Below are 22,433 nucleotides of genomic sequence, written 5' to 3' on the forward strand. Positions count from 1 at the left end.
GTGGTGGGGGAGGGCGCCGCCACCGCTCGCGGGAGGAATGGCGCCGCCACCGCTCGGGGGAAGGTCGAGAGAGAGGGAGAGCGCATCGGGGGTGCGGAGGGAAGGGCGGCGAAGAGAGAAGGGAGGGAAGGAAATGGGCTAGGGTTTTTTTCGGCGGCTGCGGAGAGGGAGGGGGTTTTGTTTCCCCGATCACGACGCTCGGCCGTCTGATCAAAACCCTAGAGATCAGACGGCTGGTATAGGCTGGGCCGAAATCGGCCCAAGAAGGATCGAGGGCGAGGCCACTTTTCTGTCCCAAGCCTAGGTTGCGGCCTAGGGAAGGGAAGTGCGCCCGCGCGTGCACAAAAGGCCGTGTGCTGATCGGCAATGGCCGGAAAGAAGTCTATTTTAGGTTCCTCGGGCCGAAGAAAAAGAGAAAGAAGTTCATTTTAGTACTTCATTTTTTCAGAAGCATTTGCAATTATAGTTATTGAATGTGTTTATTTCGAAGCAAACTTAAAAGGAAGGACTTTCTTTCTTTTTCCAATTAAATAATTGTTAAATGATGTTTGTATTATTAAAATTAGCAATTAAGCTCTGAAAATTCCAATAAAATTCCAAAGAGCGTAACTAATCATGGAGAATTTAATAAAATTAAATTTAACCATGTCATTTTATTTCTCACACTTACTTTACTTGTAAATTTATTTAATTATACACATACCTACTTAAAAATACCAAATATTTCAGCGAATTTGTATTTTAATTAATTGCATATTTTTCTGATCTGTACGCTTCCCGTTGCAACGCACGGGCACTTTTGCTGGTGTGTGTGTATAGAACTACTATATCGCACCTTAAGGTGCTACGTATTAAACAACACCTGATACAGCCTCCAGCCCCACCCACCCACGCTCCTACCCTGCTCCCCACCAGGTCCATAGTACGCAGTTAAAATTTAACTCACCGACGACCAAACTCGATCCCACCCCTGCGCCCTTCCCCCCGCTCCTATATCTGAGTAATTTTTTAACTTGATGTTATCTAATGTGTGTCTTTGTGATCCAACAGTGTTTACACCCTGAGCTACTTTTTAACTCAACTATACAATGAATTGTTAAAAACAAAGCCAGTTATTTTTTAACTGTTAGTGAGATAGCCAATGTGTGTTGTGATCCAACGGTGTTTGCACATTGAGTTATTTTTTAACTCGACATACTGACTTTATCTGATATATATATTACGGACTCCCATCGTAGAAATCATCCACCCACTCTTTCCTCTCCCTTTCCACATTTTACGGATCAACGATAGCGTGTGGTTCCTCGTGGAGAGAAGAGGAACAACGACGACGGTTAGGGGATGAGGAGTAGTGGCGAGGCGGTTCCGGTGATGGCTTGGCGACGAGGAGGAGCGGCGGCGGTGGCGGCGGCGGTTCAGGGACGAGGAGGAGCGACGTCGAGGAGGAGTGGCGGTGGCGGTTCTGGGATGAGGAGGAGGAGCAGCGGATCCCGGTGACGCCGAGGTGCGTGGACGGGTGCGGTGGTGGCGGGTGCGGCGTCAACAGGCGCGGCGGCGGCAGAGACTGCAGGCGGGAGGCGAGGCGACGGTGGATCCGGCCGCCACTCTGCGCCACGGCGGGATGGATCCGACGCGACTGCAGGTGCAACGGCGACGGGCGACTACGGACGGGAGGCGTGGAGGCGCAGCGGCGACAAGCGGGAGGTGAGGCGTCGGCGGATCCGGCCGCCGCTCCTCATCCCACGCGCATGGTTCTGGCTACAGCGGCGCGGATCCGGCGCGGTTGCGGGCGGTGCGGCCGTGGATCTGGCTACGGCGGCGTGCTCCTCACATGGTTCATTCATTGTCCTCCTAACAATGACCGACGGGCGGCAGATGGAGTTTATCGAGATGACGAGGAGGGCAGCGATGTATCCCTCATGACGAGGAGCGCAGAGATGGGGCTGGCCCCGTCGCCCGTGTCTATGGACTATGGCTGCCATCTGGGTGGTAGGATCCGGGGTGGTGGGAACCATGGTGGAGGAGACAGCAGCCCACCATCCACAGCTGTCCCATCCATCCCTCTCACGTCGCCGCCAGTGTATGGCGGCATTCACCTTGTGCGGCGGCGATAGACTGGAGCCCCGGCGAACCGGTCACATGCAGCCATCGATCATCGATGGGATGGAGGTGGAAGCCGGCGAGCAACCGCGTGCATGTGCAGCGCCGGGAGGACGGGAGGAGTTCCTTGTGGTCGTCTTTTCCGAGAAGCTGCTTACCACAGGAGTCGTCGGAGGCAGATATTTTGTATTTTGTTTTGTTTGTTTTTCGCATTTTGTAGTAGGAACGAAGCCATCGCCTGATTTACCGTACCCAGCTTTTTAAACGTGTGATTCATATCATTGGATGCAATATGACGTATTCCATCAAAAGTGCAATCCACATATTATGCGTGGAGTAAAAAAATTACTATAATTGAGTCACTGAACGATGGATATGGAGTCACTACTGGACGATGAGTTATGAAGTTTTGCATTCGGCAAGCAAAAAGTTTACTGTGGATTGATGTGAGATTTAACTGTACGTGAAAAAAATTACTGAAGTAAAAGCTGGATAGGGAGGGATATGCTAGAACGGAAAACCAGGAATAGTAGCGGAAAAACGGAAACGGAAAATATGAACAATATGGATCGGGAGGAAAACGGAAAATGCGGCCGGGCAGTAAATATATTGTAAGTATAATGGGGATTGAATTTTTTCTGATCTTATCGAGCTCCTAATTGCAGACAGTAAAATTCTAACTATGTGTAGAAAGATCAGCGATCGGTTTATGTGAGTTATTTTTTGACTTCATGCCATCAACATCATAACCAACAACCAACCAATAATTCAAGCTAACCATGGCTCTGTCGTACAACAGAAACAATGGTAAAATATTAACTTATTGAAAGTGTCAATTAGGCATAGAGGGGGTGAATAGGCTAATTCAAAATCAATTAAAAGCGGAAGCAGTAATTTTTGGATATTTTCGAAATTTTCGGATATATCCGAAAATTTTAGCAAAGTAAATCCTAGATCTAGTTGCCTACAACAAGAATATGCTAGCACAAACAGCAACTAGACCTATAGCGGCTCAAACAAGCAAAACTAGTGGAGAGGGAGGAAGTAAAGTCACCAAAGATGAAGCTCACGAAGTTGTTCCCGAAGTTCGAATCCTTGAGGGGATTCTACTCTCCATTGAGAAGCTCACTAAGAGCCGGGTCTTAGCTAACCCTTTTCCTCAAGAGGTTGCACTAAGCACTCCTCCTTCCACTAAGGGTATCTCTTCCCTTTCGGAGGTGAGATCCGACCTTCACAAACTTCTCTCGGCCAAACACAAGTAGATCGGTGGCTCGGGAGCAACACCTAGCCGCCTAGGAGTCCTCAACCTCCAAGAGTAACAAATGATGCAAAGAACTCCCGGAGATGATGCAAGTGCTCACAAATCTTCACGAAGTCAACAGCAAGCACTCACACAAACTCGAATCCACAACTCTCACACACACACCAAATCCGAATCGAACAGGGGAAACAAGAAAGCAAAGCTCAAAAGTGCTAGAGAGAGAGCAAGCCAAAGGCACAAATGATTGGAATGGAACAAGGGCTGGGCTATTTATAGCCACAGCCCAGATTCTGCCCGTTATGCACAATAATTGAGATTTTCGGATATTCCAAAAGATTTTCGAACATGTCCGAAAATTCCAGTTCAGCACCAATAGCAAAGTCAACGAAAGATTTTTCGGACATTCCGAAAACTTTTCGAACAAGTCCAAAAATTTCCAGTACTACAAAACATCGTTCTGGATGTTTTCGGAAAAGTCCGAAAATATACGGAAGCGATTTTTGACTTTGCTGAAGTTTTTCGGAAACTCCGAAAATCAATTTCGGAAAAGTCCGAAAATAAACAGAACCACATTTGCCTTCACAGTTATTTTCGGAAAGTCCGAAAATGTTTTTCGGACATATCCGAAAATTGGTTCTGTGCATTTTCGGAAAGTCCGAAAATGGCTTTCGGAAAACTCTGAAAATTTCCAGGACACACCAAACTGAGGAGAAACACTTTATAAAAATTGATTTTGAGCACTTTGATCACTCCTCATATGTCAATGCATCATCCCTCTTAATAGTGCGGCATTCCTATTGACTCAAATGAAAGAAAAAGGTATAATATACCATTTGCTCATTTGCCGCATCATACACATCAACGTATTCGGCGGGATATGCATTACACTAACTCATTGAGGACATAACAACCTTCACATTTGCTTAAATAAAATGTTAGTTCCCTCTAATCGCATTGTAGTTAATCACCAAAATCATTAGGGTCTAGATGCACTTTCAATCTCTCTATTTTTGGTGATTGATGACAATACGATTAGAACACAAGAGAGAAAGAATATAATTTAAGGTTTTTGTTGCAAAGGTTTAGTGAAAGCTCCCCCCTAAGAGTGTGCATAAAAGCAAGTGGAGAGCTCCCCCTAAATCTTTGCATCCACATTTAAGCTCACAAGAGAACAAATATATCACATATGCTCATCACATCCAACACATCACATGCAAAAGAATAATTACATCTCATCACAAGCACCATATAAAGAGGATAAGGCATTGCACCACATTAAACATAATAAGATCCATTATATCTCAAGCATCCATAATTAAACAATAGTCTTACAAAGCTTTAAACTTAACATAAAAACCACAAATAGTCTCATACAGATAAAAGCCAACTGTGCTCGACCGTAAGGACAAATAGAAAATCTAAAAAATGATAGATAGTCTCCCCCTTTGGCATCAAGACACCAAAAAGAGAGGACGATGAGACGACAACTCAAGCGAAGGGCACCTGAGGAGGATCCTCTGGAGGTGGTGGAGGAGGATAGCCATAGTCATGGCCATATCCAAAGAAGTCAAAGTTAGGAGGCAACCCAGCAAATGGATCCTCAATCTCTTCATCCTCTGGCTCATCGGGCTCGGCCTCGAAACCCGGAGGAGAAGGAAGGATATCAATGTGGTGGTCCTTATAATACCTTGCCTTGACGAACTTGACGTCACGAGCCGTTTTTTTCGCCGAATTCCGCAATCGGCGGTTCTTTTTGGCCTCCGCAGAGCAAAGACCAAAAAGACTCTGCAAAATGCGGAATAAGGGAGACGGCTCACGACGAGCCACAGAGGCAGGGCGCTCAGGAGCAGGAGGCGGCTGAGTGGAAGAGGAGGGGATGTCCCGAGCAGCTGAGGAGCGGGGGGCCTTAATAAGGCGCAAGTGAAGCTGAGAATGAGTCACATCATGGCGAAACTGCAGCTGAGTGACAGTCTCGATCATCCGCATAATGTGAGGGGCATAGACCAACCCCTTCTTGTACTGGATGGAAGCCATGCGGATCTCCTCCCACACAAAGTGATAAACATGAAATCGATGAGGAGGGGGATCAAACCTGAGAAGCACGGTCCTAGAGAGGTGGTTAGTGCTGCTAGCATCACCATCCTTAGGCACAAAGGACCGGCGAAACATCCGGTTCAAGTAGGCAAAGTACGGCTTGAGACCGTCGACCTTGCCCAACACCACATTAGGATCATTTGGAGTGTAAAGAGGGAGCAATTCTGTGTTGGCAGGAATTTGAAGATTATGAAGGTCATCAAGGTTGAGCAAAGAACGAAGACGGAAGCCCCAAATCTCAGCCGACTGCTAATAAGAAACAGAATACCAGGACCCCTGAGTCATCCAGTGCATGGCACGATAACGATCAAAGTAGACGGTAGCATAAAACTAAGCAATGATCTCGTTGCACCAATTTTGCTGCAAGGTCATGAAGGAGCGAATACCCATGAGATCACAATTTGCAATCACAGAGTCTATCACGGGATCATTGTGCGCCTGCAACTCCTCCCAATTGATCCATTGCATGGGAACAGTGGGATGAGCTTTGGACTTGATCACAGACTCATAAAAGTCTTGTTGAAAGAGAGTCCAAAACCGCGGATCCATGGCGGTGCGGCGAAGGGAGCGCGGATCCTCATCCCGGCGAGGAGCAACAAACTCAGACTTGCTCCTCCAATCATACACTTGGCGAATCACCGTCGGATCCCTCTCGGGGGTATGAATGCGGAGAGGCCCAATGGGGACATTGGGTTGGTGCCGCGGCGTTTGCGGTTGACGAGAGGAGCCCTCACCATCACCACCACCATCAGGAGTAGATCGCAGAGGAGGGAGGTTGCCGCCCCGAGCCACCCGCGCACCCTGAGGAACCGCATCCTCTCCACCGGACCAATCATTGTCCGAATCATCATGAGAGGATGGAGTGGGAGAGCGGTCCCTCGGGCGCTTGGACTTGTGGGAGGTTTGCTTGCGGGGAGGCATCCTCAAGAACGCGAAGAACACTTGAAGAAAGCGGTGAAGATCGACGATGTAGATCCCAATGAGGGCCCCAAATGTGCTCCCACGAGGTTGGAGAGGAGGGGAGCCGCGGGAGGTCGCCGGGGGGTCGCCGGTGGGGAGGTAGGAGGGAGTCAACCCGTGGGGGAAAAGAGTGGAAAGGAGAGAGAAGAGAGTCCACGGGGTGAGAATATATGGGCCCCGAAATTTTCGGATATTTTCGAAAATTTTCGGATATGTCCGAAAGGATTCAGAAGGGTTGCACACGGTTCTGATGTTTTTCGGATATGTCCGAAAATTTTTCGGAAAGTCCAAAAAATCCTGGGATTGCAACGATTGAAAAAGCGACAGGACAGAGATTTTCGGAACGTCCGAAAATTTTTCGGAAAGTCCGAAAAATCCTGGGATTGCAACGATTGAAAAAGCGACAGGACAGAGATTTTTCGAATATGTCCGAAAATTTTTCGGAAAGTCCAAAAATTCATGGAAAACACAGTTTTGCAATGGAATTTCGCCGGGAATTTTGATGAAACTATTTTTCAAACATTTTAAAGGTATTTTGCAAGGGACAAGCACCGGGAATTTTGACAGCAACAATTTTCACAAGGATTTTTGATAGGATTTAGGAAGGAGGGGATGGTCGAGCACTAGAGGCTCCATTTGAACTTGTGACTAGCACACAATCAATCACACAAAACAATAGCCACAAGTCAAATGGACGATCCAAGGGATTAAAAGAGAGGGAATTACAATGAGACAAGATAATTCACCCTCTAGAGAGGGAATGTGTGAATCTATTTCAAGTTGTGCTAGGACCAAAATTCATTGAAAAATGAGATCCCCATACAAATAGATTCAAGTTCTCCACAAAAGTGACTAGTGTCCATCCATGAGTTGAAAGACCATTTTGTCACAAAGTGATATGCAAACCTATTCTACCAAGCAAACATGCATGCAATAGATCAAGCCACATTCCGAGAATCCAAGATATTTAGTTCACTTCTCAACTCACAAAACCTAGCTTCATCTAACGGCTTGGTGAAGATATCCGCCAATTGTTTGTCGGTTCTCACATGTTGGATGTCTATGTCGCCTCTTATGGAATGATCTCTCAAGAAATGATGGCGAATATCTATATGTTTGGTTTGGGAGTGTTGGACGGGGTTGTTGTCTATTTTAATGGCGCTCTCATTGTTATATGTTTGGTTTGGGAGTGTTGGACGGGGTTGTTGTCTATTTTAATGGCGCTCTCATTGTCACATAGGAGTGGGATTTTGGATACATTGAGGCCATAGTCTCTCAAGGTTTGCTTCATCCAAAGAAGTTGAGCACAACAACTCCCTGCCGAAACATATTCCGCTTCGGCGGTAGATAGGGCGACGGAGTTTTGTTTCTTGGAAGACCAAGAAACAAGGGACCTATCCAAGAATTGGCAAGTACCCGATGTGCTTTTCCTATCCACTTTGCACCCGGCATAATCCGCATCGGCATAGCCAATGAGATCAAACCTCGCTCCCTTAGGGTACCAAAGACTAAGGTTAGGTGTGTGCACTAAATATCTAAGAATTCTCTTCACGGCTACAAGGTGACACTCCTTCGGAGCGGCTTGAAATCTTGCACACATGCACACACTAAGCATAATATCGGGCCTAGATGCACAAAGGTAAAGAAGTGAGCCAATGATGGAACGGTATACCTTTTGATCGACGTCTTTACCTTGCTCGTTGAGGTCGAGGTGGCCATTTGATGGCATGGGAGTGTGGATTGGCTTGGCATTCTCCATCCCAAACTTCTTGAGCATGTCCTTCAAATACTTTGTTTGGCAAATGAAAGTTCCTTCCTTGAGTTGCTTGATTTGAAGGCCGAGGAAGAACTTCAATTCACCCATCATGGACATCTCAAAACGTTTGGTCATCATCCTACTAAACTCTTCACTAAAAGACTTGTTAGTAGAACCAAATATAATGTCATCGACATATATTTGGCACACAAAAATATCATTATCATGTCTTTTAGTAAAAAGAGTTGAATCGGCTTTCCCGATTTCAAAGCCGTTTTTCACAAGAAAATTGCGAAGACACTCATACCAAGCTCTAGGGGCTTGCTTAAGCCCGTAGAGTACCTTGTGGAGCTTGTACACATGGTTTGGATACTTCGGATCCTCGAAGCCCGGTGGTTGCTCCACGTATACCAACTCGTTGATAGGCCCGTTGAGGAAGGCGCTTTTGACATCCATTTGATATAGCTTAAAATTGAGGTTAGTAGCAAAAGCAAGCAATATGCGAATCGACTCAAGTCTAGCTACCGGCGCAAAAGTTTCACCGAAATCTAATCCTTCGATTTGGGTGAACCCTTACGCCACTAACCTCACCTTGTTCCTTATTACGACCCCGGCCTCGTCTTGCTTGTTGCGTAGGATCCACTTTGTGCCAATCACATTTTGCCGAGGTCGCTCCACCAAAGTCCACACTTCATTCCGGGTGAAATTGTTCAACTCCTCTTGCATCGCCATCACCCAATCCGAATCATTAAGAGCTTATTCCACCCTTAGAGGTTCAAGAGAAGACACAAACGAGTAATGCTCACAAAAAATTGCAATACAAGAACAAGTGGATACTCCCTTGTTGATGTCTCCTAAGATGTTGTCGGTGGGATGATCTCTTTGGACACTTTGGTGGATTCTTGGGCGAGCTAAGTTGATCGGTGAGGGTGGCACTTGCTCGCCTTCTTCACTTTGATCCAAGCTTGAGGTAGAGGGATCGTTGGCTTGGGTTGATGTAGGTGGCTCCACTTGTGTTGAGGAAGAGGCTTTTTGTTGTGGCTCCCTAGGACGTACGTCCCCAAGAGCCAATCTTTTGATTGCTTCGCTCGTATCCTCCTCTTCACTTAACACATGTGAGTCAACTTGCTCTACTTGAGAGCCATTAGTTTCGTCAAATGTCACATCACGCGCGATCTCAACAATACCGGACGTTTTGCTGAAAACGTGGTATGCGCATTCATTTGACCCATACCCAAGCAAGAATCCCTCATCCACTTTAGGAGCGAACTTAGAGGATCTAGCCTTCTTATTAAGAATGTAACACTTACTACCGAAAACACGAAAGTAAGAGACATTTGGTTTGTTACCGGTAAGAAGCTCATAGGGAGTCTTCTTAAGAAGGCGGTGAAGATAAAGGCGGTTGATGGCGTGGCATGCGGTGTTGATGGCTTCGGCCCAAAAACGGTCCGATGTCTTGTACTCATCCAACATGGTCCTCGCCATCTCAATGAGAGTCCTATTATTCCTCTCGGCTACTCCATTTTGTTGAGGTGAATATGGAGCCGAGAACTCGTGCTTGATGCCTTCTTCATCAAGGAAACTCTCGATCACGTGTTCTTGAACTCCTTGCCGTTGTCGCTACGAATGTTCATGATCTTGAGGTCGAACTCGTTTTGTGCTCTTCTTGCAAACTTCTTGAAGATAGCTTGTGTCTCACTCTTGTCATGCAAAAAGGACACCCACGTGAAGCGTGAAAAGTCATCAACAATAACAAGACCATATTTGTTACCTCCAATGCTTAAATAAGCAATTGGTCCGAAGAGGTCCATGTGGAGAAGCTCCAATGGTCTTGTAGTGGTCATCACATTCTTGACGGGGTGATGTGCTCCAATTTGTTTGCTGGCTTGACACGCGCTACACACCCTATCTTTCTCAAATTGAACATTTGTTAGTCCAAGGATGTGATCGTGCTTTAGAAGCTTGTGAAGATTCCTCATACCAACATGGGCTAGCCTCCGATGCCAAAGCCACCCCGTGTTGGACTTAGCCACTAAGCATGTCTCATGTTTGGTTTTACTTGAGGAAAAATCCACAAGGTAAAGCTTTCCCTTGAGAACACCCTTAAAGACTACCGAGGAATCATTCCTTCTATAGACGGTCACATCAACATCGGTAAAAAGACAATTGTAACCCATAGAACATAATTGAGAAACGGACAAAAGATTGTAGTTTAGAGATTTTACCAAGAGAACGTTGGCAATGAAAAGATCATTAGAGATTGCAATCTTACCCAATCCCACAATCTTTCCCTTTCCATCGTCCCCGAAGACTATGTTATCTTGTGAAGTGCCATTTGGATCAAGAGTTGAAAACATTGATTCTTCTCCAGTCATGTGATTGGTGCATCCACTATCAATCACCCAACTTCTTCCACCGGAGACATATTCCTACAAGAGATCAATTTCTAGTTTTAGGTACCCATATTTGCTTGGGTCCTCTCATGTTAGTAACAAGTGCCTTAGGCACCCAAAGTACTCTCTTGATAGAAATATTCTTGCTCCTTGGGCCTACATACTTAGCAACAACACGACCACTAGCATTCTTCCTAAGAACATAAGATGCATTAAAGGAACAATGTGAAGCATAATCATTAGGAAGGATACTTTTGGACTTAACAAAATTGCTAAGACCTTGGGGCCTCTTGATCATCACACTCTTGTCCACCTTTCCTTTTGGTGGAGGAACATACCCAAGACCCTCATGGTTGAAGTTGTCCCTTTGATAGCCTAGGTACTCCTTTAGGGCCTTACTACCCATATGGCACTTAAGTAAGCCATTGTGAAGGAGTCCCATAAGCTTCTCATTTTGCTTTTGCAAAGCACTCAAAGAAATAGAGTTAGTAGCACAAGCTTCAATATCAATATCTTTGCATCTCACACATGGTTCATTGCTTGGGACAATTTTGGAACAAGATGGTTCGCTAGGGAGAGAGACACTATTCTTTAAGGTTTCGAACTTCTCTTCAAGAGAGAGTGGATGGCTTGGACAGAGGTATGCTTTGTCCAAGCCATCCACTCTCTCATGAAGTTGAGCGTTCACCACCTCAAGATTAGCATGAGACTCTTTGGTTTGCTTGTAAAGCCGTACCAATGCCTCATTTTTCTCTCTCTCCTTAGCAAGCTCACTCTTGAGTTCATGAGACCGCTCTTTCTCACGAATGAGCAAAGCCTCTTGCCTCTCAAGAGTTGCATATTGGTTCTCAATTCTAACAAGCAACTCACTCAAGTGTGGTAGGGATTCCTTAGTTATGGACTTGAACAATTCGTCGTCCATAACCTCATCCTCAAGCTCATCCTCCTCATCACTAACAAGATCAACATTAAATGACTTGAGAGGAGAAGGTACCTTAGGCTCCTTTGCCATGAGGCAAATAGGAGCATCCTCATCACTTGAGTAGTCGAAGAGTCTTGGTGGTGATGAAGGCTTGACGGCGAACATGGCGACTCCTTCTTCCTCACTTGAGCTTGACTCGGAGTCGGAGCCAATGATCATCCCAAGGTGAGCTTGGCCATAATGTTCCCGCTTGCTATGCTTGTGCTTCTCCTTCTTCTCATCCTTCTTCTCACCCTTCTTCTTATCTTCCTTGATGTGGGAACCATCCTTGAGGTGGGGGCAATCCGCAATGAAGTGCCTGGGCTCTTTGCACATGTAGCACACTCTTGCGGAGTGTCTTCCACTTGACTTGTTGGAGTAGTGCTTGGAAGAACCTCTCTTGAAGAAGCCGCTTCGCCTCATGAACTTGCCGAACTTCTTGACGAAGAGAGCCATCTCTTCATCATCGATCTCTGCCATGCTCTTGCTCTTGCGGTTCTCTTCTTCTTCTTCCTTTGCCTTCAAAGCCAAGTCTTCCTTCTCGATGCTTGCGGTTGAGCTTTGGTTGATGTATTGGATGACATCCTTAGACTCTTGCACGAGCATGTCATGGGCAAGGATGCATCCGAGCAAATCATGATGTGTGAGAGTCTTGTAATCCGGACGCTCACGAATGATGGTCACCAAGGTAGAGTTCCTTGGAGTGATTGCTCGAACCATCCTTGACCACAACCTCATCGGTCATGTCCTTGGATCCAAGTCCCTTGATCTCATTGACGATCTTGCTCAACCGGTCGTACATGTCACTTGGGCTCTCACCATCCAACATCACAAATCTCTCAAATTGCCCCTTGAGTATCTCCACCTTGGACTCACGAACACTATCCGTGCCTTCATGCAAGTTCTGAAGCGTGTCCCAAATCACTTTGGCACTCTCAATGCCATCCACACGGTTGAACTCACTTCCACTCAAGGCGCTAAGTATTACATTAGCGGCTTGAGCGATCTTGTGCTCGTTCTCATCATCCTCCTTGGTGGGATCTTCGGGATTCTGCAAAACATAGCCTTTTTCGAAGGTTGCACTAAGCACTCCTCCTTCCGCTAAGGGTATCTCTTCCCTTTCGGAGGTGAGATCCGACCTTCACAAACTTCTCCCGGCCAACCACAAGTAGATCGGTGGCTCGGGAGCGACACCTAGCCGCCTAGGAGTCCTCAACCTCCAAGAGTAACAAATGATGCAAAGAACTCCCAGAGATGATGCAAGTGCTCACAAATCTTCACGAAGTCAACAACAAGCACTCACACAAACTCGAATCCACAACTCTCACACACACACCAAATCCGAATCGAACAGGGGAAACAAGAAAGCAAAGCTCAAAAGTGCTAGAGAGAGAGCAAGCCAAGGGCACAAATGATTAGAATGGAACCAGCAGCCCTCACAAGTGAGGGGAGGGGGCTATTTATAGCCACAACCTAGATTCTGCCCGTTATGCACAATAATTGAGATTTTCGGATATTCCGAAAGATTTTCGAACATGTTCGAAAATTCTAGCTCAGCACCAGTAGCAAAGTCAACGAAAGATTTTTCGGACATTTCGAAAACTTTTTGGACAAGTCCGAAAATTTCCAGTACTACAAAACATCCTTCTGGATGTTTTTGGAAAAGTCCAAAAATATACAGAAGCGATTTTTGACTTTGCTGAAGTTTTTCGAAAACTCCAAAAATCAATTTCAGAAGAGTCTGAAAATAAACAGAACCACATTTGCCTTCACAGTCATTTTTGGAAAGTCCGAAAATGTTTTTCGGACATATCCGAAAATTCCCAAAAGCGAAAATTGGTTCTGTGCATTTTCAGAAAGTCCGAAAATGGCTTTCGGAAAACTCCGAAAATTTCCAGAACACACCAAACTGAGGAGAAACACTTTTTAAAAATTGATTTTGAGCACTTTGATCACTCCTCATATGTCAATGCATCATCCCTCTTAATAGTGCGGCATTCCTATTGACTCAAACGAAAGAAAAAGGTACAATATACCATTTGTTCATTTGCCGCATCATACACATCAACGTATTCGGCGGGATATGCATTACGCTAACTTATTGAGGGCATAACAACCTTCACATTTGCTTAAATAAAAATGTTAGTCCTCTCTAATCGCATTGTAATTAATCACCAAAATCATTAGGGGCCTAGATGCACTTTCACTCATAATCTAAAACATCGAAGCATATCACCACTCTTTGTATCAGTTAAACTTTAACTTCTCACACGGCTTCACTTGGACGTGTGATCTATACGGTTCGTTTCCGTCACATTTTCCGCCAGTTACTTTTTAACTCTACAATCAGTTGGTTTAGTTTGGTGGGCTGCCTTTCCTCGTTGTGTGTGGTGCCGTTTTGTTCCGTGGCACACAGCGCCTGTGTGTGGCGCTGCGTAGCGCCACCGTGTGTGTGTCTATATATATATGTGTGTACATATATATATATATATATATATATATATATATATATATATATATATATATATATATATATATATATATGTATATACATATATATAGGAAAATGATTCTATACACCTGGGAGTACGTACTCCTTCCCTATCCACCGTTGATCAGCGCTCGGCATCGATTGAGCATCCACGGCCCTGCTATCGGATCCCATCGTACCCGTTTTGATTTTTTTCCAAAATAAATTACTGGAATTGTTAATTATCCCTTAATGATCGGATCTGGCCAATGCTGATCTGCTCGCATAAATAAATCTTGTTTCAACCGCGGCGGCCGATTGCGGCGACTCGCTCGATCTCCCCCGACGTTTCCCGGCCCAGGCGAGATTTTGCTGCTGACAGATCGATCCACCTCGTCGGAGAAACATACATGGTGGCACGACGTCGTGTTCCTTCGTCTGTCCAGTCGGCGCGCTTCACCAGGCGATGTGTTTTGTCCGCTCACCGTGACTTCATCGTTACCAGGGGCGGCGGCGGTTGGAATATGTCAACGCCGGCGTCCGGCCTTCTACGCGTATGTGATGCATCGGCTAACTCCATTTTTTGATCGATGATTCTGCTAACTCCATTTTTTGATCGATGATTCAGTACCATCCTTTTTGATCCATCGAGTCGTCCTGTCCAGAACCTTTGATGGAGCTGGTAAGTACTTCATTGCAGATCGAAAAGATTCCCTTTGATTTTTTTTCTGTTTAGATCGATTCCTTCATTCCATGCACGTATGTATCAAGGGCATGGAGAGCAATGGTCAACGTTCCAGGCCAGGCATGCATGGCCTCGATCGCAAAGGGGTGCGCGGCCGCTGCGGTCAGTGCGATTATTCATCTTCTACACCGGGGCTCCGGCAGATCTACCTGTTGCACGACACTCAGAATTGGGCAATATACTACTCACTTTTCTTAAGAATTAATCTTGTACGCTTATACAAAGAATGAATCGGTGAGCATATATATGCCCATTTATTTGATAATACCACTTCTCGATACACAAAAAGTATGTACTGTTACTTAGTATGTATTACTACTTTACTACTAACTAAAAGAAACAGTATATACTGCTATACTAAACTGAAAAACAGTATATACTGCTACTAAACTAACAAAAATAGTATGTACTTAACGCTAACCAAATAATAGTATATACCGCTACTAAACTGAAAACAGTATATAATGCTACTAAACCAACAAAAATAGTATGTACTGACCAAATAACAGTATATACTACCACACTACGATAAAAGACAGTATGTACTGCTACTACTAATAAATAGAAAAAGTATGTACTGTTACTAACTTAAAAAATAGTATTTACTGGTACTACCTTTACATATACTAATAGACTCTAGAGATAACGGTATATACTAATAGTCTTAAATTAAGTAGTATATACTTCTCAAACCAGCTTTTAGTATATACTGGATCCTCAAATAAAAAGTATATACTCTTTCAAACAGAGATATAGTATATACGGGTTCCTAAAAAATAAGTATATAGCTAATGTAAAATAAAACAGTATATAAGTCACGAATTTCCATGCTACAGCAAGGTGCACAAATACTACATTTCAAATTCGTAGATGCAGGCGTGCAACCAATCCCAAGCCGACATGCATGGAAATTTTTCAAGTTAATTTTTTTTACTTGGCTTATTCCCTGTTCGGCTGAAAAATAGGAATTTCAAAAAAAATTTCCCACCGGCTAAGCAGGTCCTAATTGGATCCTATTAGATGATCCAATATGCAAGAGGGAGTACGTACACATATGTATATACATATGTATATATATATATGTATGTATATATATGTATATATATATATATATATTCAGATTTTTCCGGTCGTCAGCTTCTTTTCGGTCCGCGTTTTCGTCCGTCATCGCGGTAATTTTTTTGTCATCCGATCAGGTACATCCACATGTCCACAAGCCCAAACCGCTTCCAGAATTCTAGGTCCATCAACAAGCCCATGCTCCAGTTTCATCCAACAAAAAGGATTACAGGTCAATCTACAAGCCCACAAACCTTCCAGACATCCACAAGCCCACAAGCCCAGACTGCTTCCAGAATTCTAGGTAGTTTCAATCTCCAAGCCTTCACCCAAAAATAAATATCACATATACACAAAGAAAAAAAAGGCATCAGTCCAGGTTCACGCCAAAAAACAAAAGATCACATACACAAAAAAAAATCGCAGGAGTCAGGTTGGTTCGCCGCTCACACCGTTTCCTACTCCAGTTTAGCCAGCCCACGGCAGAAGTCAGATTCTATCTCGACTCTATCCGAGTTTGATTCTATCTCACTTTTCTTTCCGCTATTTTTAGCTAGCACTCCCACTAACGTGTTTTTACATATTTCTGTCACAGGCCAAAATACACAAATACAATCACAGGCAATAGAAATAATAGAAGCACAAAAGAAAATATAGATCGTAAGGCTCTTCCTCTAGGGCATTTAGCCACCTCCAATCAATGTGGATCCCAGGCTCTTCCCTGGATGCAATTTCAATTTCATCAGATTTATGGGATTAATATTGAATAAAACTACCCCAAGGTCCTTGAACAATTACTAACAGAAGCACTTCCATTAATAATAAAAATATCCTAATAGAATTTCAATTGTAAATACTTCTAAGGCAGCTTATGAATGAACTAACAGTACCATCTAATTAATTAACATATAGTGGTAAGATTGTCTAGATTCGTTTTACCTGTGAAGGGCAATGCAGTTGTGTCGACGCATCTACCAATATGTATCTAATTCTTTTTCCTGTCGATGCAGAACAGGTAGCCAGTTAGAACCAGGCATATTTTTCAGTTGTTCAGTGGCACATAGCAACATGGATGTTCTAGACAGGTCCTTCGATTCAGACATTCACATGAATGCAGAACATTAATCATGAACAGACATTAAAGTGCCTACCGAGCTCATATCTTCATGACAAAATTAGAAAAGAAATTAAAACTAACATACAACTGAGGAAATGCACGTTTAGCAACATTCTCAAATCACAGCCAACATCAAGTTTTGAAGTAATATGGCCAATAGAATCACATAAAAGTACTGATATTGTCAGATAAAACATGCACAGAAGGTTCAAGAACTCCAAAGCGTACTACGATCATCTATACTTGGAAAATCTATGTTTTTCATGCTACCACCACTGAATCTCTAAATAGGGTATTTGAGATGGTATAAGAAAAAAAAAACACAGAGAGAGCACTTCGGTCCATTTTGCAATTCCTATCTTTGAATGACTTATCTTTTACCACTCCAGCCAGATAAGCACAAACATACGCTAATTATAATAAGACTAATAAGCCATGCGTCAGTGACTTCATCTATCCTTTTCATTTAATAAAATGTTATTGCATTAACCACATAAATATTGTGAACTTTGGCCCGTTCGGATGAACTTATGCAATAACCTGGGAAATCAGTTGAAAAATTACCTCACCACCATTTGTTGGACCATCATAGCATGGTTCAAGTGTGAGAGCACGGAGTAGATAAAGTTTCCAGTACCCATTAAGGAACTCCCTTCTGGTCATTTCAATACTGCTCTGGTAGTGCTGAAATAGAATGGGACATGGCGACACTTTAAGCACAGCTGCACATAGGTTATTCCTAGCATAATTTGATTAGAAATGATTCAACCTCAAGTAAAATCCGCAAGAATGGCTCTTCATTAAAATAATCTCTGCGGACAAAAATAAACGGCAGCTTGCAGGCCAAAGCCTCACTTGCAGTTCCATATCCAATTTTCCTATAGGGTAGTGAGAGTAAGCAGCGCGTACAAAAAATACAGCGTGATACATCACGAAGCACAAAATAGCACCAAACTATATGTAGCTGAAGCATCGGCACATTATCAACCCCCTGCAGGATTGCTCCTATGCAAAATGAACCCAAGATTTCACATAAAAAACATGATATATTGTCTTAGAGAAAATAAAGTACCTGTGCGGCAGTGGCCGGAACTGACAGCAGTGGGGAGGCTGCCGCTTCCGCCCCTCCTGTCGTCGCCGGCGCGAAGAGACGATGGGATCCGTGCGAGAGGGGAAGAGGTCGCCGGAACCACCCCTCCCGTCGCCGCCGCCTACGGATCCGCGCGAGAGACGGGTGGAGAGAAGACGGGGATATGTGCGGGAGGGGAAGAGGTCGCCGGATCCGCCCCTCCCATCGCCGTCGACGGTTGATCCGCACGAGAGGGGGCCGAAGAGACGACGGGATCCATGCGGGAGGGGAAGAATTCGTCGGATCCGCCACTCCCGTCACCGTCGACGGCGGATCCACGCGAGCAGCAACGGCAGCTTGGAGGCTCCGCCCCTCCCGTCGTCGCCGGCTGTAGATCCGTGCGAGCGGGGGGCAGAGAGACGATGGGGCCCTCCGCCGATGGCTCGCGATCCGGACACTGCCGCTTGGGGAGGGAGGTCGCCGGAGAGGGGGTCCAGATCCTCCTCTGACCCCTTCACTTCCATGTCCAGCATCAGCAGCTAGGGCCTAGGGTGTGTTTGGATAATGGGAAATAAGGGGTGAGATTGGAATTGAGAAATGAATGAATGGTTAGGATTAAATGGAAGGGGGAGAATGAATGGTTAGGATTTAAAGATGTTCTTATGGTGGGTGGGAAATCATTTCTCTATCCCATTTGCCAAACATGGCCCTAGAGTATGTGGGAGGAGGGGAGCTGCTAAGGATGGAGAAAGTGTGAAGTAAAAAGGATAAGCACGGGGGACTGGGGGAGAGAGATAGGCTGAGGAGAGAGAGGAAGGGCCTGTTTGGTACAACTCCAACTTCTAAATTTAGCTCTAGGAGTTGGGTCTGGAGTGAAGTTGTGGAGCTGCCTAAACCCAGCTCCACAACTCTAGTTCATTTTATGATAGAGCTCCACCCAGCTCCACTCCCAGTTTTGGTGGAGCTGAAATTGTTTGGCTGGAGCTAGAGCTGTGCCAAACATGCCCGAAGAACCGAGAAACTTCTGCTTTCTTTTTTTCCCACCCCCAGTCGGTTCAGCTTTCAATTTAATTTTTCTATTTTTCCTCCATGTCTGTTCGGTTTCCATTTATGCCCCGGTATATTTATTGATATTTGACATAAATGAAATTTAGAAATAAAACATAATACCTCAAAAAGACATCGATTTTTATGATACACATGTGCCATCAACTCTCACAAATACAATATATAGAAAAATCAATATATTCCCACAATTAATATTTGTTTGACATAAAAAACCGATTGTAAAAAATTAAAGATTTGACATAAGGATTAAAAATTACACATGATTTTGAAAACGAGAGCACATGATTGCAACGCGAGTTTTGACACAGTGAGAAAGCACGCGTGGCCACCAAGAGACTTTGAGTAAATCTCTACGCGGAGTCCATATATGATTTTGAAAGTAAGACACATGCTTGCAATGCGAGAATTGAATACGCATAAGGTACATCATTCATATCCTACACGTAGATCGAGTTAATATTGTCCAAACAAAATTATGATTATTATTGTCATACTAGACTACGTAAAAAATCGTTTAGTTGAACTTTATCCATCATGATATTATCCGGTGCAACACACGGGCATTATATATATATATATATATATATATATATATATATATATATATATATATATATATATGACGACTCTTCTGTACACCCAGGTGTATGTACTCTCCCTTATTAATGGATGATCCATTAGCATCCAAATTAAAGTGAAATTATTAATTTGAAACCACCGTATGCATGTGCACAGCTGACACCGGATTTGGTGCTCACTCAAACGAGAACGTTGGTATGCATTTGCTTTCAAATTTTTAATTTTCTTTCCAGCATATATTACGTCCGTACTGAATGAGTATATACTGTTTTTTTGTTTGGTCAGTAGACATACTAAGTTTTTGATATATACTGCACATACTATTTTTTTAATTTGGTCAGTATATACTTTTTTTGTTTGATATATACTATTTTTTTGTTTGGAAGTATATACCTTTTTTAGTTAATATAAGTATTATCTGCTATTTTTTAGTTAATAAGTACTATATATACTACAATAATCATCAGAGATGTATATATCTCATTTTTTAAGTATACTCATTGAAGGAGAATATACCTTTTTTTGTTAGTAGTAGTATGTACTGTTTTTTTTTTGTTAGTAGTATAGTAGTATATACTGATCATGTATATACTACATTTTCAGTTAGTAGTAGTATATGCTACTTTTTAAGCTAGTGTCGGTATCTTTTTTTTTTAAGTTATTATCGGTATATACTGTTTTTTATAGTTAGTATCGGTATATGCCTTTTTTAACATATTTTTTAAGTTACTACGGTATATACTTTGTTATCTATTTTGATTTTACACTGTAGCAGTACAGACTACTGGGCTACTGGCTGCATTCATGATTTGATGATGCAAAAGTATCAGTAGTATAAAATACATGCTTTTTTCAAAGATTCAGAAAAGCGGCATGTATTTCCAAAACTAGCCATACTCGACTATACTCGTTGGGTTTATTAATTCCTAACTGTTGCATATATATGCGCTTTTCACAGTAGTATGTAATACTGACAAATAATATGAAATTAGTTGATCTTGTAGTAGTATATAATCAGGAAGAGATTCAATGGAGTATAATTAAGAAGAGAGATGTATATGCAGGCAACCAGATCGATACATGAGCTGATGTGCACATATATACTGTGATTACTATAATCTGATGTATACATTAGTTGGATGCCATGATCTTCGGTTGGTGGCTTGGTGCTGTGCTGTCTGATGTCTCCAGCGCCGCTTTTTTCCGTTCCCGTATGATTTCAGTGAGCCAATAGCTTGGTCGTCGCCTCCGGCTTTGCCGATGGGCTGCGCGCCTGCATTGTCGACGCAACATGGCCGTGGCCATCGATCACGATCGAATCGCCGCCATTGATGACGATCGAGTCGCCGATGGATCACGAGGCAGCTGGCGACCTTCATGCTGGCTTATACCTCGATCGATCTGCAAGAAAAAGAAAGAGAGAATCCTTGATCAATCTGCAAGAAATACAAAACGAGAGAAAACGGGATGGACATACCAGAATCAATCACCTGGGAATATCCAAATAATGGTGGTGCAAAAGCCGATCATGTCGATGGAATCACGCCGCCGGCACTCCGGCAGGCGGACGAGCTGCATGGGCTTGACGATGATGGATTTCTGCTGTGTCGTTGTCCGCTACTCGCCGCCGTGGCCTGAGCCATCCTTGCGGCCTTGCCGGTGGATCACGCGCATCGCCGTCGTTGTCTGCTACTCGCCGCCGTGGCCCAAGCCAGCCACCCTTGCCGATGTATCGCCTCGCCGTCACCTCCAAATTGCCCTTATATCGGATCGGTCTGTTGATTTTCTGTTCGGTTTAGCACTACGTGAGAACGAGATATTTATGTGAGCATTCAGTATGCTCCCGATACGTGCGGGATACAAATATTACGATGATTTTTTTCCTCGCAAAAATCAAAATGGGTCGCGGTATGTGGATCCGCTAGCAGACTCGATCTCTGCTAGTTGCGAACGGACGGTGGATGAAACCAGGAGTATGTACACCTAGGTGTAGGTGTATAGAAGCATTTTCATATATATATATATATATATATATATATATATATATATATATATATATATATATATATATATATATATATATATATCCCTATCCCTATCTCTATCCGTACTATTATAAAAATTTAAGGTGTTTTTGACTAAAAATTTCGGACGTTGTCCGATTTCCATTGTCGTAACGGTTTCGACTCAGCCGCCGTTCGCTCGCTCGGACTGAATATGAAAATTGAATCGAGCTATGTGAAGACGAGGATTCTTTTCTTGCTTTATATGTGCAAATCTAATTGGGCTGTAGAAAGCTGGCCAAACTGATAATATGGGCTGTCAACTTAAGGGGAAGGAATAAGTCTATTTTACCTACCTCGGTTTTTGCCTATGATGATCAAATAAAAAAAAAGAGTATCCGGTTTTAGTTTGGTTCGTCCGGTTATTATTTTTGTCGCCGTTTTTTCTTCACGCGGAACGGGATTTTTCCCGCGCAGGGTAAGTCCTTTTTTTTTTTGTCTTTTTTTCCGTTCTCTGCTCTGATTTGCATGCGCATAGCACGCCCCGCCTCAGCCGCCAATCTTGCGGTTTTCTTGGTCAGTGCAGTTTATTTTTTTTGTCACCGTTTATTTTCACGCGAAACGGTTTTTTCTCCGCGTATGCGGGAAGTCCCTTTTTTTCTTGTTCTTTTTTTTTTTTGTCTTTTTTGCCGATCTCGGATCCGATCCGCACGCGCTTAGCGTGCCCCGCCTGAGCCACCAAGCTTCCGCTTTCCTTGGTCTGAGCGGTTTTTTTTTCGCTTTTTTTGCACGCGAAAT

General features: G+C 43.8%; 1 pseudogene; it reads right to left on the reverse strand.

The window, feature by feature from the left end:
- Positions 1–15,549: 15,549 nt before the first annotated feature.
- Positions 15,550–18,721, reverse strand: LOC127768857 (uncharacterized; annotated as a pseudogene).
- Positions 18,722–22,433: the final 3,712 nt, after the last annotated feature.

This window comes from Oryza glaberrima, chromosome 3, assembly GCF_000147395.1.
Source record: "Oryza glaberrima chromosome 3, OglaRS2, whole genome shotgun sequence".
NCBI lineage: Eukaryota > Viridiplantae > Streptophyta > Magnoliopsida > Poales > Poaceae > Oryza > Oryza glaberrima.